The sequence below is a fragment of the Panicum virgatum genome, chromosome 9K (genome assembly GCF_016808335.1).
Source record: "Panicum virgatum strain AP13 chromosome 9K, P.virgatum_v5, whole genome shotgun sequence".
NCBI lineage: Eukaryota > Viridiplantae > Streptophyta > Magnoliopsida > Poales > Poaceae > Panicum > Panicum virgatum.
Window position 1 is genome coordinate 70,201,379 of NC_053144.1, and position 15,150 is coordinate 70,216,528.

Consider the following 15,150-nt stretch of genomic DNA (forward strand, 5'->3'; position numbering starts at 1 on the left):
TGAGTTCTAACATAAGCATGTGTGCAATTTTTTCAATATTGAAATAGCACTAATCCTCCACGTCGCTACTCCCCTTAGTGACTTATTCTGAAATTCAGAGATAGTTTGGATAAAATCACCCGAAGGTATGATTATTTACTATAATTAACAGATATGTTAAATGTTGTCTAATTATTAATGGGAAATAACTGAATACCTATTGAGAATCTACAGATTTAGGTGGCTATCTTCTAAGCTTGCAAACTCGTGAAGGATTGTGCACATAAGTTGAGTCGATCTCAACCTATCTTTGTATGCTGGATTTACTTGGATCACAAGAGTCGATACGTTAATTATCAATTTATATACCCGACTTGAACAGTGTTGATATAAAACATATCACGTTTCAGTATCAAAATTTCTAATGTTGCTGTCATCATATGGCGCGCAAAGGCTTTAGGGTGTCTGTTCGTCAAATGATGATAACAATAGGAGCCTATTTAATTACATTCTGATAGTAAATGTGAAGAATGTATGGTCTTAAATATCATTTGATTCTAATGCTGGATTTGATTTTTGAAACGGTAGGGCGCGCATCGCGCGCCGAATGTTCTAGTCTGCTGAAAGAAACTCTGAAGATTGTCGTAACAAGACAAGCCCAAGGATCCTCGACTCGTCTATCTCATGTACATTGTGCCGACTGACTACTGTGCCGAGAGCTCTACAGTCCAAGTAGGGCAGTGCAACACTGAATGCTTTATACGTATTTTGACGCAAAATCTGGTCACACACTCGAACGCGCTATAATGCGCAGCAAAATCGTCAAAACGATCAACACCAGCAGCCTCCCTGCGCCGACCGGTTAGACCGGTGTAGCGGATCGGTCAGACCGGTACTCTAGGAAGACGGCGAAGACCTAGAACCAAGAGCTCGGGAGGGACCCCGTCGGAGCTAATGGAGCTAGGGTTGCTCTGAGGTCGGCAAGCCACTCAGAACGCCATCAAACGCCGTAGAGACGAGTGAAGAACAGAAGATGGGGTTGAAAAAGTTAGGGTTTGGAGGATAAAAGTAAGGTATGATTTGTTGAATCGATTGGGATTACCATCAATCGGCCGTGGCCCTTCATATATATAGGATGGGGAGGTCTGTACCTATTAGGAGTCGAAACCCTAACAAATCTCGTGTCAAAATACAACTCCTAACTCGGATTCTGCGTTTCGGACCGGTCTCACCGGTCTCTGGACCGGTCTGACCGGTCTGACCGGGGTGCAGGTCTTCCGGGAATCATAACTTCCTTATCCGGACTCCAAATTGGACGTTCCATATATGCATTTTGATCGTCTCGACGAGATCTACACAATGGTGCTATCCAATTGATGATTTGATAAACTTTTTCTGACCGGTTTGTACAAGAGATCTGACCAGTCTGCCCAGATTGTCCAGAAAACCTGAGTCGTGCTAATTTTGGGTGTCAGCATATGCCCCCTGTTTCTTGGTAAAGCTTGCGTGCCAAGAAACATTTCTCCAAGACAAAACTACACTGAAACAATGAAAAGCACTTGTGCACCAGTCACATTTTGTCTCTAATGATGAAGGAATCCAATTAACCACATATCTTGATATGGCTCAAGACGATGGTTTCACCTTGCTGCTCATACTCCTGTGTCGGTACCCCAGGACTGGGGTACCCCCTCTTGCTGTGACTAGGCAAGAGCCTTAGTAGTCATCCTTGACTACAACCAAACAGCCGGACCCCTGCAGTCCGAAGTCCTGTCCTCCCGACAAAGGTCCGGACCTGTTCCACGGCCGGGGAAGGTCTGGGAACGCCACGTGTCCCAGAAAAACAGGCGCTCAAGCGCAAGCAGCCAGGGCTCCGGACCTCCCAAGGAATCCGGACCCCCGCGGGGTCCCGGACCCCTCATAGGGTCCTGGATAGCAACCGGACCCCTCTCCAAGGGAAGGTTTGGACGCCCCGCCTCAGGGTGGTCCGGGGCCGACACGTGTATGAGGCCCTTGGTCTCCATATTGAGGTCCACCTACCTTCGCATTTATTGCGGTAGGTGGACGTCCACTTTGATATAGTGGAAGCCGAGGCGTTTGACTGACCAGGGGGCACTATTGATCGCGTATTACCAAGGCAGTGGAGCCGATGGCGCCGCCCATGCCGCGTCTGCCAGTCTGCCGTAACAGTCGGATACGACGGCTCGGCTTCACCCATTATGACGCTACATAATAGCCTCAGCAGGCCACGCCGCAAGCTACGCTACTCCAACGGGCGCCTCGCTGACGGGACAAGAGAAGACCCCCTGTGTCAGAAGAGCAGCAGTACGCATATCGAAGGAAAGATTCGCTACCACTGTAGCCACAGTCACGTTGGGCCCACCTGTCGGGGCATCAACGTTCTATGTATCCGCCCTCCCTTTGATCTATAAAAGGGGAGAGCGCCGTTAGAAAACCTCAGGCTGGGTAAGAGCCAAGACCAGCAGAGGATAGATTCATTCACACAACCAAGACAATACATCTCCCAGTGGACGTAGGGTATTACGCTCCGGCGGCCCGAACCACTCTAAATCGTGTGTTCTTGAGTCCTTGTCCCAGCATAGATCCAGCCCCATCGCCTAGTACTTCCCCGAGTACTCCCTCACTGGGAATAGGCGGGTGCGTTCCGCCACCCGGCTGTGGGTACCCCTAGAACCCCCACAACATTTTGGCGCCGTCCGTGGGGAAGACAGGCGTTGGCTGGATCTTCAGGCCTCTGGGCTGCGTTCTCCCTCTGCAACGGCAAACTTGAAGATGAAGGAAGGCACACTCACTCCGCATGCTATGGCACCGGCGCTCCGACGACCTCGGTGCGGCGGCGCACGGCAGCGGCGTCTGCTGTGTGTCGCCACCGCGACACCTCAGAGCCGGCGTAGCAGCATGCAGCAGAGGCGCCGCTGCGCGCCGCCGCTCCTACGTCGACTCAAGGTTTTCTCTCAAGCAACGGCCACGCCCCCTCTGCGATGGCATGACGTCGGCTCAAGGCTTTCTCTCAACTTGGAGCCTAGAGCCGACAGCCATCCCGGAGGAAGTTGACTGAGACCTCCTGCCGCAGCAGCACCGGAGATCCACCTCAGCGTTGCTCGGTGCTGCTGCAGGCAGGACCCCGCCACCTCGCGCGGGGGCCCTTGGCGCTAGCACCAAGGACAAGCCGGCGAACGACCGCACTTCTCCACGCGTCGCACCGGTCCATCTGCTGCGCAAGGGTTCTGGTTTCCATCGGCAACGGCGACGGCAGGAGGAGGGGGCCTCTTCCATTCAAAGCCAAAGAATTTGTCTCATGCCATGTAAGCATGTGACAGCTCTTAGGCAAGGAGGGGCCCCCCGAGCTCCCGAGGTGATCCTGGATGATGCGGTTCAGGCACGTCCAAGGTGCCTTCACCTCCGAAGAACACGCTGTATAGCATGCAGCCGTAGGTTACTCCTAAGAAAGGAATAAGAGAATTTCTCCTTTGTAATAGCGTGGTGTCTATGTGTGTGTCCAGAGCGGTTAAGGTCCGACCTTGTAAACCCGGCCTCTGGCCCTATCACACAAACAGGCAAAAGCGGTCCGGAGCGGTGGAGGTCCGACCTCGTAATCCCGACCTCTGATGTATACCGTGATAACCACAATGATAAAGGAGATTTTCTTTCTTGACCTTATCTAGGCTCCACCCCGGTTACATTCATTCATTCTGGATGGCTGTTTTTTCGGTTGGCCATTTCTTCCTCCCAAACAGAGTCTTTACCATTGTTGCTAACAATCCAAGTTGAGTTGCTGGCTTGTGGTCAGGTGAAGACACCCCTTCTAGCTGGAAGGCAGTCCGGACCCCTAGGGACCTGCTCTGGAGAAGTGGTATTTGTATCCTGGGGTAGAGAAGCTCCGCGTGGCTTAGCCTGGTAATGTACCCTAAGTTTACGTACTTCACTACCCTGTTACAAGTACTCTAGTATCCAGGACTGCTGACTTTAGAGGTCCCGGGCTCTCTTCTAGTATAAGGCTTGGTTTCTTTGCACCTTACTATGAGGTCCGGTAACATGCTTCATCGGATTGTCAGCAACGCCCGCTCCGGCGGAGACCGCTCGCCCCGGTCGCTCCAAGTCCACTCCGGTGGCCCGCTCCGGCGGAGACCGCTCGCCACGGTCGCTCCAAGTCCACTCCGGTGGCCCGCTCCGGCGGAGACCGCTCGCCCCGGTCGCTCCAAGTCCACTCCGGTGGCCCGCTCCGGCGGAGACCGCTCGCCACGGTCGCTCCAAGTCCACTCCGGTGGCCCGCTCCGGCGGAGACCGCTCGCCACGGTCGCTCCAAGTCCACTCCGGTGGCCCGCTCCGGCGGAGACCGCTCGCCCCGGTCGCTCCAAGTCCACTCCGGTGGCCCGCTCCGGCGGAGACCGCTCGCCACGGTCGCTCCAAGTCCACTCCGGTGGCCCGCTCCGGCGGAGACCGCTCGCCACGGTCGCTCCAAGTCCACTCCGGGGCCCGCCTCCGGCGGAGACCGCTCGCCCCGGTCGCTCCAAGTCCACTCCGGTGGCCCGCTCCGGCGGAGACCGCTCGCCACGGTCGCTCCAAGTCCACTCCGGTGGCCCGCTCCGGCGGAGACCGCTCGCCACGGTCGCTCCAAGTCCACTCCGGTGGCCCGCTCCGGCGGAGACCGCTCGCCCCGGTCGCTCCAAGTCCACTCCGGTGGCCCGCTCCGGCGGAGACGCTCGCCACGGTCGCTCCAAGTCCACTCCGGTGGCCCGCTCCGGCGGGAGACCGCTCGCCACGGTCGCTCCAAGTCCACTCCGGTGGCCCGCTCCGGCGGAGACCGCTCGCCCCGGTCGCTCCAAGTCCACTCCGGTGGCCCGCTCCGGCGGAGACCGCTCGCCACGGTCGCTCCAAGTCCACTCCGGTGGCCCGCTCCGGCGGAGACCGCTCGCCCCGGTCGCTCCAAGATCCACTCGGTGGCACGCTCAGGCGGAGACCCCGCTAGCCCCGGTCGCTCCAAGTCCCTCCGGTGTCCCGCTTCCGGCGGAGAACGATCGCACGGTGTCCAAGTCCACTCCGGTGGCCGCCTCCGGCGGAGACCGCTCGCCCGGCGCCTCCAAGTCCACTACGGTGGGCACGCTCCCGGGCGGAGACCGCCCCCCCCCCCCCCCCCCCCCCCCCCACCCCCCCCCCCCCCCCCCTCCCCCACCACCCCCCCCCCCCCCCCCCCCCCCCCCCCCCCCCTGCTCGCACGGTTCGCTCCCAAGTCCACTCCGGTGGCCCGCCTCCGGCGGAGAGACCGCTTCGCCACCGGTCGCTCCAAGTCCCACTCCGGTGGACCGCTCCGGGGAAGAGACCGCTCGCCCCGGTCGCTCCAAGTCACTCGGTGGCCCGCTCCGGCGGAGACCGCTCGCCCCGGGTCGCTCCAAGTCCACTCCGGTGGCCCGTCCGGCGGAGACCGTCGCCCCGGTCGACAAAAGCCGGGTCCGGGAAGTAGTGCTACCCCCCTGAGCGATCCGAAGTCCGTGTAGCCGCTTAGCTTGGTTCCGTACCCTAAGCCTACACCTTCGTCGCCCCGTGGAGAGCACTCTAGTACCTAAACCAGGCAACAAGCATACCGGCCTCAGGGGTCCGGGATGCCCACTCTCTCCAAGGGCACACCAACACAATCAAGTTGCGTAAGAACACATCACGGTGGTGGCCCCACCCGCGGGTTCGGACCTCTCCCGAGGTGGGCCCGGGGGCCACTGTCGGTACCCCAGGACTGGGGTACCCCCTCTTGCTGTGACTAGGCAAGAGCCTTAGTAGTCATCCTTGACTACAACCAAACAGCCGGACCCCTGCAGTCCGAAGTCCTGTCCTCCCGACAAAGGTCCGGACCTGTTCCACGGCCGGGGAAGGTCTGGGAACGCCACGTGTCCCAGAAAAACAGGCGCTCAAGCGCAAGCAGCCAGGGCTCCGGACCTCCCAAGGAATCCGGACCCCCGCGGGGTCCCGGACCCCTCATAGGGTCCTGGATAGCAACCGGACCCCTCTCCAAGGGAAGGTTTGGACGCCCCGCCTCAGGGTGGTCCGGGGCCGACACGTGTATGAGGCCCTTGGTCTCCATATTGAGGTCCACCTACCTTCGCATTTATTGCGGTAGGTGGACGTCCACTTTGATATAGTGGAAGCCGAGGCGTTTGACTGACCAGGGGGCACTATTGATCGCGTATTACCAAGGCAGTGGAGCCGATGGCGCCGCCCATGCCGCGTCTGCCAGTCTGCCGTAACAGTCGGATACGACGGCTCGGCTTCACCCATTATGACGCTACATAATAGCCTCAGCAGGCCACGCCGCAAGCTACGCTACTCCAACGGGCGCCTCGCTGACGGGACAAGAGAAGACCCCCTGTGTCAGAAGAGCAGCAGTACGCATATCGAAGGAAAGATTCGCTACCACTGTAGCCACAGTCACGTTGGGCCCACCTGTCGGGGCATCAACGTTCTATGTATCCGCCCTCCCTTTGATCTATAAAAGGGGAGAGCGCCGTTAGAAAACCTCAGGCTGGGTAAGAGCCAAGACCAGCAGAGGATAGATTCATTCACACAACCAAGACAATACATCTCCCAGTGGACGTAGGGTATTACGCTCCGGCGGCCCGAACCACTCTAAATCGTGTGTTCTTGAGTCCTTGTCCCAGCATAGATCCAGCCCCATCGCCTAGTACTTCCCCGAGTACTCCCTCACTGGGAATAGGCGGGTGCGTTCCGCCACCCGGCTGTGGGTACCCCTAGAACCCCCACAACATCCTGCATCTCCCGTAAGATACGAAACTGAGTACACACCACTTCGGCTATGATTGTTTGGAATACGGTCCAAAGTCAATCTCACACTTCAAATGACCATGGATGCACAAATCGACCCAATTACAATGAATAGCAATTGGTCTTTTGTCTCCTATAATCACAACTGAGAGCGTATAATGAATATATATAGCATCCACCAGCTTTATATCCATGAATCATAAACTTCTAGCCGAAATAAAAGAACCATATTCAGCTTGCTTGTTAGTGCAAAATATTCCAATCGGCCTCATAAATGAATATGGCACAATCATGATGCAAATGGCCAAGATTAGATTATTGTCAAGAACTAATCTGCACTGAAACAATGCAAAGCACCTACGCGTCAATCACGTCTTTTGCAAGGGCGATATTGTATATCGGCCATGTTATCTTTGTGTAAGTGAGACAAGGCTGAGTACTCGTGTCAAAATACAACTCCTAACTCGGATTCTGCGTTTCGGACCGGTCAGACCGGTCTCTGGACCGGTCTGACCGCCCCTGGACCGGTCTGACCGGTCAGACCGGGGTGCAGGTCTTCCGGGAGGCATAACTTCCTCATCTGGACTCCAAATTGGACGTTCCATATATGCATTTCAATTGTCTCGACAAAATCTATGCAATGGTACAGTCCAATTGATGATTTGACAAACTGTTCCTGACCGGTCTGATCGGTTTGTACAAGAGGTCTGACCGGTCTATCCAGATTGTCCAGAAAATCTGAGTCGTGCCAATTTTGGGTGGTAACAACGTAGTGCATCTCTTGCACTGTGCTGAGAAAGCCATTGCCGTTCCTATACCGCTGTACAGTAGTACAGTAGCTAGCAAGGCTCTGAAGACTGATCAGCACAGCAGGAACGAGAAGCTGTCGTCTCAGCTTCCCCAGCTGGACGTCTTGTCTTATCAGTCATCCTCATGTATAGAAAGAAAGCTCCTGATCTGCTAGTATGCAAAAGAAAACGAGCAGAGCTGCTACTGTCCGTGTTGCCCGTGGAGCGGGATGCATTGTTGACCTCATCTAGGACGATGTCTTCTATCCCTGTCCCCTGTTCAGACTACTGAAACATTTTCGATGAGTCGGAAAATGTAGCACATGCCGGCTTTGGGTAATGAACCAGTAATAGTCAAATCAGCCAAACTTTACAATGGGTGTGTTTAGTTTCCACCAAATTTCCAAACTTTCCATCACATCAATCACATCTCTTATCACATCGAAACATTAAATATAGCAAATAACCCATACATAGAGTACTAAATGTAGTTAAATAAAAAACTAATTGCATAATTTTGATGTACGTTGCGAGACGAATCTTTTGAGTCTAGTTAGGTCATGGTAGGACAATATTTACCACAAACAAACGAAAAATGTTACAGTGTACTACATTGACTGATGTGATTTTTTCTCCTGCTTTTCACCTCATCTAAACACAGCCAATCTCACAAACTGCTAGAGATTTCAATCACAAACCAAGAACCTGTATGTAAGCTCTCAGCCAGACAGATGCTTGGACTTGTGACGGAACATCGTCACGGAATATTAGGTCTCCCTCAGACAGGAGTTAATTGCATGTCATGTGGTCAAGATGGATAAACAATGATCCACCTAAACCGCAGACAACCCTAGACAAATTAAGAAATGTGTAGATGCTCCATTCCCATAGCTACCTTGATCTGAAATAATTATTCAAACAGAGATGATAGCCCTAGACAAATTAAGAAATGTGTAGATGCTCCATGGGAATCGGGAGGCACTTAAAACTAGATTGACCATTCCTCTGAGAGCAAGGTTAATGATTCAGCCAACTGTTGGCTGTAAAGATTTTTATAGTCTACCTCTCAACCAACTAGTATAGTAGTTTAGTTCTTCATCATTAAAATAAGGCCCACATGTCCCTCTCACAAAGTGTCTTGGTTTTTGTATCCAAGCTGGTTGCAAGTTTGCAGCCCACCTCTCCTCTCTCTCTCTTCTTTTCTTTTTCTTCCACCTCAGCATTTAGTCTTCTTGCAGCCTGTTATAATATTTACTCTTAAGTTGTTTTCACACACATCTTTCCCCTTTTTTCACCATGGCAGAGCTAGCTAGGGCATCACCTGCCAGGAGCCCGAGAAAGGACAAAGCTAGGAAACTAGGGCATCACCATATGCTAACTATTCCCTCCGTCCCAAAAAAAAAATATAAATCTCGTTTTTCGAGGAGTCAAATAATTTCAAGTTTGACCAAATTTATACAAAATAATATTACTATTTGTGTTACAATATAAGTATTTTTAAATTAATTATGTAATATATTTTTATACTATATGTATCCGGAGACACAAATGTTAGTAATTTTTTTAAATAAATTTGGTCAAAATTGAAATAGTTTAACTCCTCGAAAAACGAAATTTACATTCTTTTTTAGACGGGAGGGAGTACATGGCGATTTTTGCTGGTGAATTGGTACGCGAATCTTGCAGTTTTGTCTACGCATGCATGGCCAATAGAGCCTTTCGATAATTACTCCGTCTAGCGGACCACTGTCTCTGACTCAAACTTTTTATAGTTGGACAGGTTGCAACGGGACAATAGCATAGCGCCACACAACTGTTTTGTCAGTTTCGATTTATGATATACAGATAGTACTTGCTCGTAAGATTGGCTTTGCAAAATTCAGGTTTCTTTTTGGCTTCTCATGCATTGCGTGTCCCAGAAGGGACGCGAAACTAATCAGAGAATCAGGCTGTGTTATGTTCGCGAAAAGGTTTGAATTTTGGTGTGGAGCACATTTTGTTGTTACTTGACAAACAATATTCAATCATAAACTAATTATAGATTTAAAAAATTTATTTGGTGCTAATTAGTTAGACTGTGAAATTAGTTATTTTTTTAACTGCATTTAATGCTCTATGCATATGTTCGAACATTCGATGTGACGGATACTTTAGAAATTTTTTGGGAACTAAACAGGGCCTCAACACAACAACAGTCAGCAGGCGTAGAAGAGACAATAATTGTGATTAAAATCGTATACAACTGCTGGTACCAATCTGTGTGATATCATATATATATAAATTTTTCCAACAAACAAGTTAGATGCATGAAATCGGCCAGAACGACGCAATCAGTCAAGGCAAGACAGACATAAACAAGTAGCTGAGCCACATGATCGATGCCTGCAGACTAATTTTGCAGCAGCGCAATAACAAGGGATTTGGTGGCGGATAAGTGAATATTAGGCGATGGATCGAGGGAGATGCTCCAAGTTAATCATGGGATCCAACGAACCTCTCCCAAGTGGCACTATGAGCTAGCTCGCTAGCATGTGAGATTGATTTTTTTTTTTGTGTGTGTGTATAGCATAAGGCTAGGAGATTTTGCCGCATCAATTCTTTTTTCGAGAACATGACTCCGCATGTATTTCATTAAGAAGATTTTGCCGCATCAATTCATTGATGCAGTAGCAGAACTAGCATGCGGATGTTGAACTACTCAAGCGCTACCATGAAACCACTAGTTGCAACGTACTCCTATCATAACAAAACTGAACAGACACAAACTCATAATGCATCCGGATCGGATGCATATATCAAAAGGACAAAATTTCTGTTCGAGTATATCTGATTAGTTGTTGGGCGAACTAACATGACGACAAGTAAGGACGATTATTAGGTATCTATCTATCTGATGATGGGTTTGTTTTCAGTTGTTAGAACAAAGGAAGACACCGGAGACATTGAACACATGAGGAGAATCAACAAGGCTACGTACGGCACCAAAGTTTAAGAGGATGCATGGCACGGTTGGGGTCTTTTTGACAATCATGCATGCATCTTGAGTCTTGACAAAGTGACAAGACATGGTTACGCAAAATGAAAAGGGAAAACACCGACCAAATAAATGTGAGTAGCCAGACAGTTTCCCAGATTCTCTCATCCTGTCTGTTTATCCTCTGCCTTTTATTTATCTTTTTCTTTTCTTTTTTCGAGAGCGTACTCATTTTATTTTCAGGTTTGTCAGTATCATGTGAACCAAGACACACGTTTGGTTTGGACTTTGGATAGTATCCTTCTTCTTTTTTCTCGTCTTGTTTGCTTCAGAATTAATTACATGCTGTAATGTCACAACGTATATATCCATGCAGGACCATCTGATCTTTCATCCTAGGCAATTACATTTCGATTTGCTAGGCTTTGACCCATGGAAAGGAAGTAGGAATGCTGCAGGGAGCAATAATTATTGCATGTCCTGAAAGTAGAGTCTGGAGGGGTAGAGCATGCATGGAACAGTGTGGCCGGCCTACCTAGGAGATCTGATGGCGGCATCGCCGCCTATCGCATTCGCATGTGATGCCGCACTTCAATTCAGTTGTATCTGCTTGGTGTCCTCCAAAAATCCAAATACCGCGCGTTCGTACGTGTTGAGAGTTGCCACTCTGAAATTACTGCTTTATTTGCTCCTTTCTTGCGTGGAGAGAGAGAGAGAGAGAGAGAGAGAGAGAGAGAGAGAGAGAGAGAGAGAGAGAGAGAGAGCTCTTAATTTGACCAGCTAGCTAGCAGATCGAGTGAAGCCTTGCTGCATGCTCTAGTACCACACGGCAGTACTCGTACTCCACAAGGCAACGACGACGGAGCAGCTAGCTAGCCCCTGCAGTTTGCGCGTGACAGTGATAGCATGCAAAATAGTAAAGGATGTTTATTATTTATTTACAGCTTGACGAGGGGCGACAAGCATCTTTGGCGAAGACGACAAGCGCATGCGTGGATTGGATTGGATTCATGGAGGCCACCGCTATTGACAAGTGCGCACCCGCCCACAGAGAGCATGTGCCCTCGTGGCGTCATCAGGAACCGTGCACGCACGACCCTGCTGCGCGCTGTTTCCTGGCTTGTCTTGGACTCTTGGGTAGGAGAAGATCGAGCCACCTGCTGGTCTCGTAACGTCATGGTCGTCTCTCTCATGGGCATGGATTGCCTACCCAACGGCCAACGCATGCATGCATGCCGGTGTCTTATATTACCAGGACATAGTAACCCCTAGTAGGTGATTATTAATACGGAGTAGTAGCTTAGTGACTTGTTGACCCATCTTTTGACAAACAACGCGGTAGAACACGTGAAGCCATGCATGTGTCCACTGCATGCAGGAGCTACGACTAGCATGCAATAAATTGCACACATGCATTAGAGTAATCGGCAAAATTAAAGAGTACCAGCTAGTATGTTTACCCTTGGTTCTTCGGGAGCCGGTTGAAACCAAAATACTGTACTAGTATACTAGCTTTGTCGTTCTTCGACTCTAATTCATTTAGATGAGCCTTTTTATTTGTTGCCACAGTAATTAAAGAGGACTAGTATGTTAATTTATTTACACTTGGTTAATGCTATGCCAACTACACTCTGTTCGTTGCATCCAGCCAATAGTATTTTTCTCTCGCACCAAACTAGCAGCCACCAGCCAGCTAACAGTAATTTTCTCTCACAACACTACTACAAAATAGGCCTTTTGTCCCGGTTCCAAACTGTCTTTTGTCCCGGTTTTGGAACCGGGACAAGGCTTCCGGGACAAAAGCCTCGAGGCTTTTGTCCCGGGTGGCAGAACCGGGACAAAAGGTGCCCGCCGTTAAAAAAAATTTGCACACCACGGGATTCGATCCTAAGACCTCTTGCCTAGCGCATGGTTTCCTTACCAACTCACCTAAGTAGTACACGTGACTCAGTATAGAATAACTTCCTTTTGAACTATCACGTGGAGGGGCCTTTTGTCCGGGTGGTAACACCAACCGGGACAAAAGGGTCACCCTTTTGTCCCGGTTGGTGTTACCACCCGGGATAAAAGGGTTGGGCCTTTTTTGTCCCGGGTGGAGCCACCAACCGGGACAAAAGGGGGGCATTTTGTCCGGGTTGGTGACTCCACCCGGGACAAAAAAGGCCATGTCCCCCGCGTTGGCCCGGCTAGCCGTTGGACCCGGGATAAAAGCCACCTTTTGTCTCGGGCCCAAAGGTAACCGGGACAAATGGCCTGGAAGAAAAACCTATTTTGTAGTAGTGCAACAAATCACCACCCGCCACCAGCCACGGCACAGCGAACAGAACATTGAGCAGCATACATGGGTAATCATCATCAAAGCTTTTCACGTCTTGAAAGGGACGGAGTCCAAAGAAAAACATGCATGGTCTCAAAAAAGCTAGGAGCGAGAGCTAGTACTCGTAAGAGCAGCTCCAGCGTTGGTTTTTAGGTAGTGCTACGGGTGGAGAAAGAAACATTGTTAGGAGCAACTCCCTAGCTCAGGTGCTGTGTTTTGCACCCGGTGCTCCAAATAAAAAACATTTTTAAGGATGTACTTTACCAGCCCTGCAGGTAAGCCTGTGTTTATAGTTCGAGAAAAAATTTGGATTTTAATACTGTAGCATATTTTGTTGTTATTTGATAAATAGTGTCTAATTATGGACTAATTAGGTTTAAAAGATTCATATCGTATTAATCACTTAGACTGTATAATTAATTATTTTTTAACTACATTTAATGCTTCATGCATGTGTTAAAAAATTTGATGTGATGGGTACTGTAGGAAATATTTTTGAGAACTAAACAGGCCTAAGAGAGTGAGAAGAAGAGTTATATTGACCATGTTTTTTATTTGATTGGATAGCAGGGAAGTGGGTGCTTCACGCTCGATCAAAATAACTTGAAATCTACCGTGCTGACATGGCCTTCAATCTTCTTTGTGAAACGATTATACGCTGCTGCTGCTGCTGCTCTAACAATGACCAAAGCAGCCTATGCTAATACTACTAGCTCTAACAAAGTGTGGCTGTGCATGCATGTGGGTGAGATGAGGTGACGGTGACGTTGACACACACAGAGGCCGGACACGAGAGCGCCTGCATTGCATTGGGGCACTCGATCGATCCATCCATCCACATCGGTAAGCACAGCAACAGCATGGACGCACGCGCGGTCGGACGTCGAAGCCATTCGTGTGATGCATCGTCTGACGGACAGTCCATCTCTCCAATTCTCCATGCATGCGATGCGACCTGTGGACGAGGACGACGAGATGGGCCGCTCGCTCATGTCGTCCAACTCAAGCTAGCATCGGGAAGCCGGAAGCAGAGGATGTTATTGACTGCCCTCTCTTGAGCATTGAAAGTCGAAACCTGCAACTGATGATTTAGTTGTAGCAGCATCGAATCTGGGACTTATTTAGTTGCAAATTTTAAAATTCCAAATATCGAATGGGAATTATATATGCATGAAGTATTAAATCTAAATAAAATAAAAAACTAATTGCATAATTTGCTTTTAAATTACCAGACGAATCTAATTAGATCGCGATTAGACACCAAATTGATACAGTAATTACTACAGTAACCATACGCTAATACCAGACTATTTAGTCTCATTAGATTCGTCTCGTAGTTTATAGACAAGTTTTGAAATTAGTTTTGTAATTAATTTATATTTAATACTTCAAATATTTAAAGATTTCATTTCAAAAAATTTACCGTGCAACCAAACGAGACCCTGTACGGCTGTACTCCATGCACTGAGACAGTACTGAGACACTGCAGCTCTGCCCTAGCTCATATGTGCAGGGGGCAAACAAGCGACATTTTTTGAAAAGACAAACAAGCAACATGGAGAGCGTCGTGGTGTGTTACATCTTCCATAAAATGGCGGTAAAAAAGTGTCCGACGGTAAAAAGTGTCACATCGGACACTGTAGTATATTATAGCACTTTTCGTTTATTTGTGCTAATTGTTGTCCTACCATGACCTAACTAGGCTCAAAAGATTCGTCTCGTCGTGTACATCAAAACTATCAAATTAGTTTTTTATTTACCTACATTTAATGCTTCATACATGAGGCAAAAAAATTGATGTGATAGATGAATAGTGAAGTTTGGAGAGATAAATTTTGGAACTAAACACAACACAGATTGTCCTGAAATGGCGATGTCAATCTTTTTGAAAAAACAAATGGCGATGTCCATGCGCCGTACTGCTCATAGTAGGAGTACTCTGTGTGTTTAGTTTGTGAAAAAGTTTAAGTTTTAGTACTGTAGCATACTTTGTTGTTACTTGATTAACAATGTCTAATCATGAATTAATTAGGTTTAAAAGATTCATCTCGTGGTAATCAGTTACGCTGTGTAATTGGTTATTTTTTCAACTATATTTAATACTCTATGCATGTGTGCGAAGATTCGATGTGACAGATACTATAGAAATTTTTTTTTAGAACTAACAGGCGTGTGTGATCCCTCCCTTATCCGTTTCCTTACTCTTCAGCTCAAGGCAGCCATCCAGTCCCCACTCTCAGTTTCCTTCACTCTGCTATGGAATGGTACTAGATTTGCCATGTGGCTTTGTGATTAGCTCA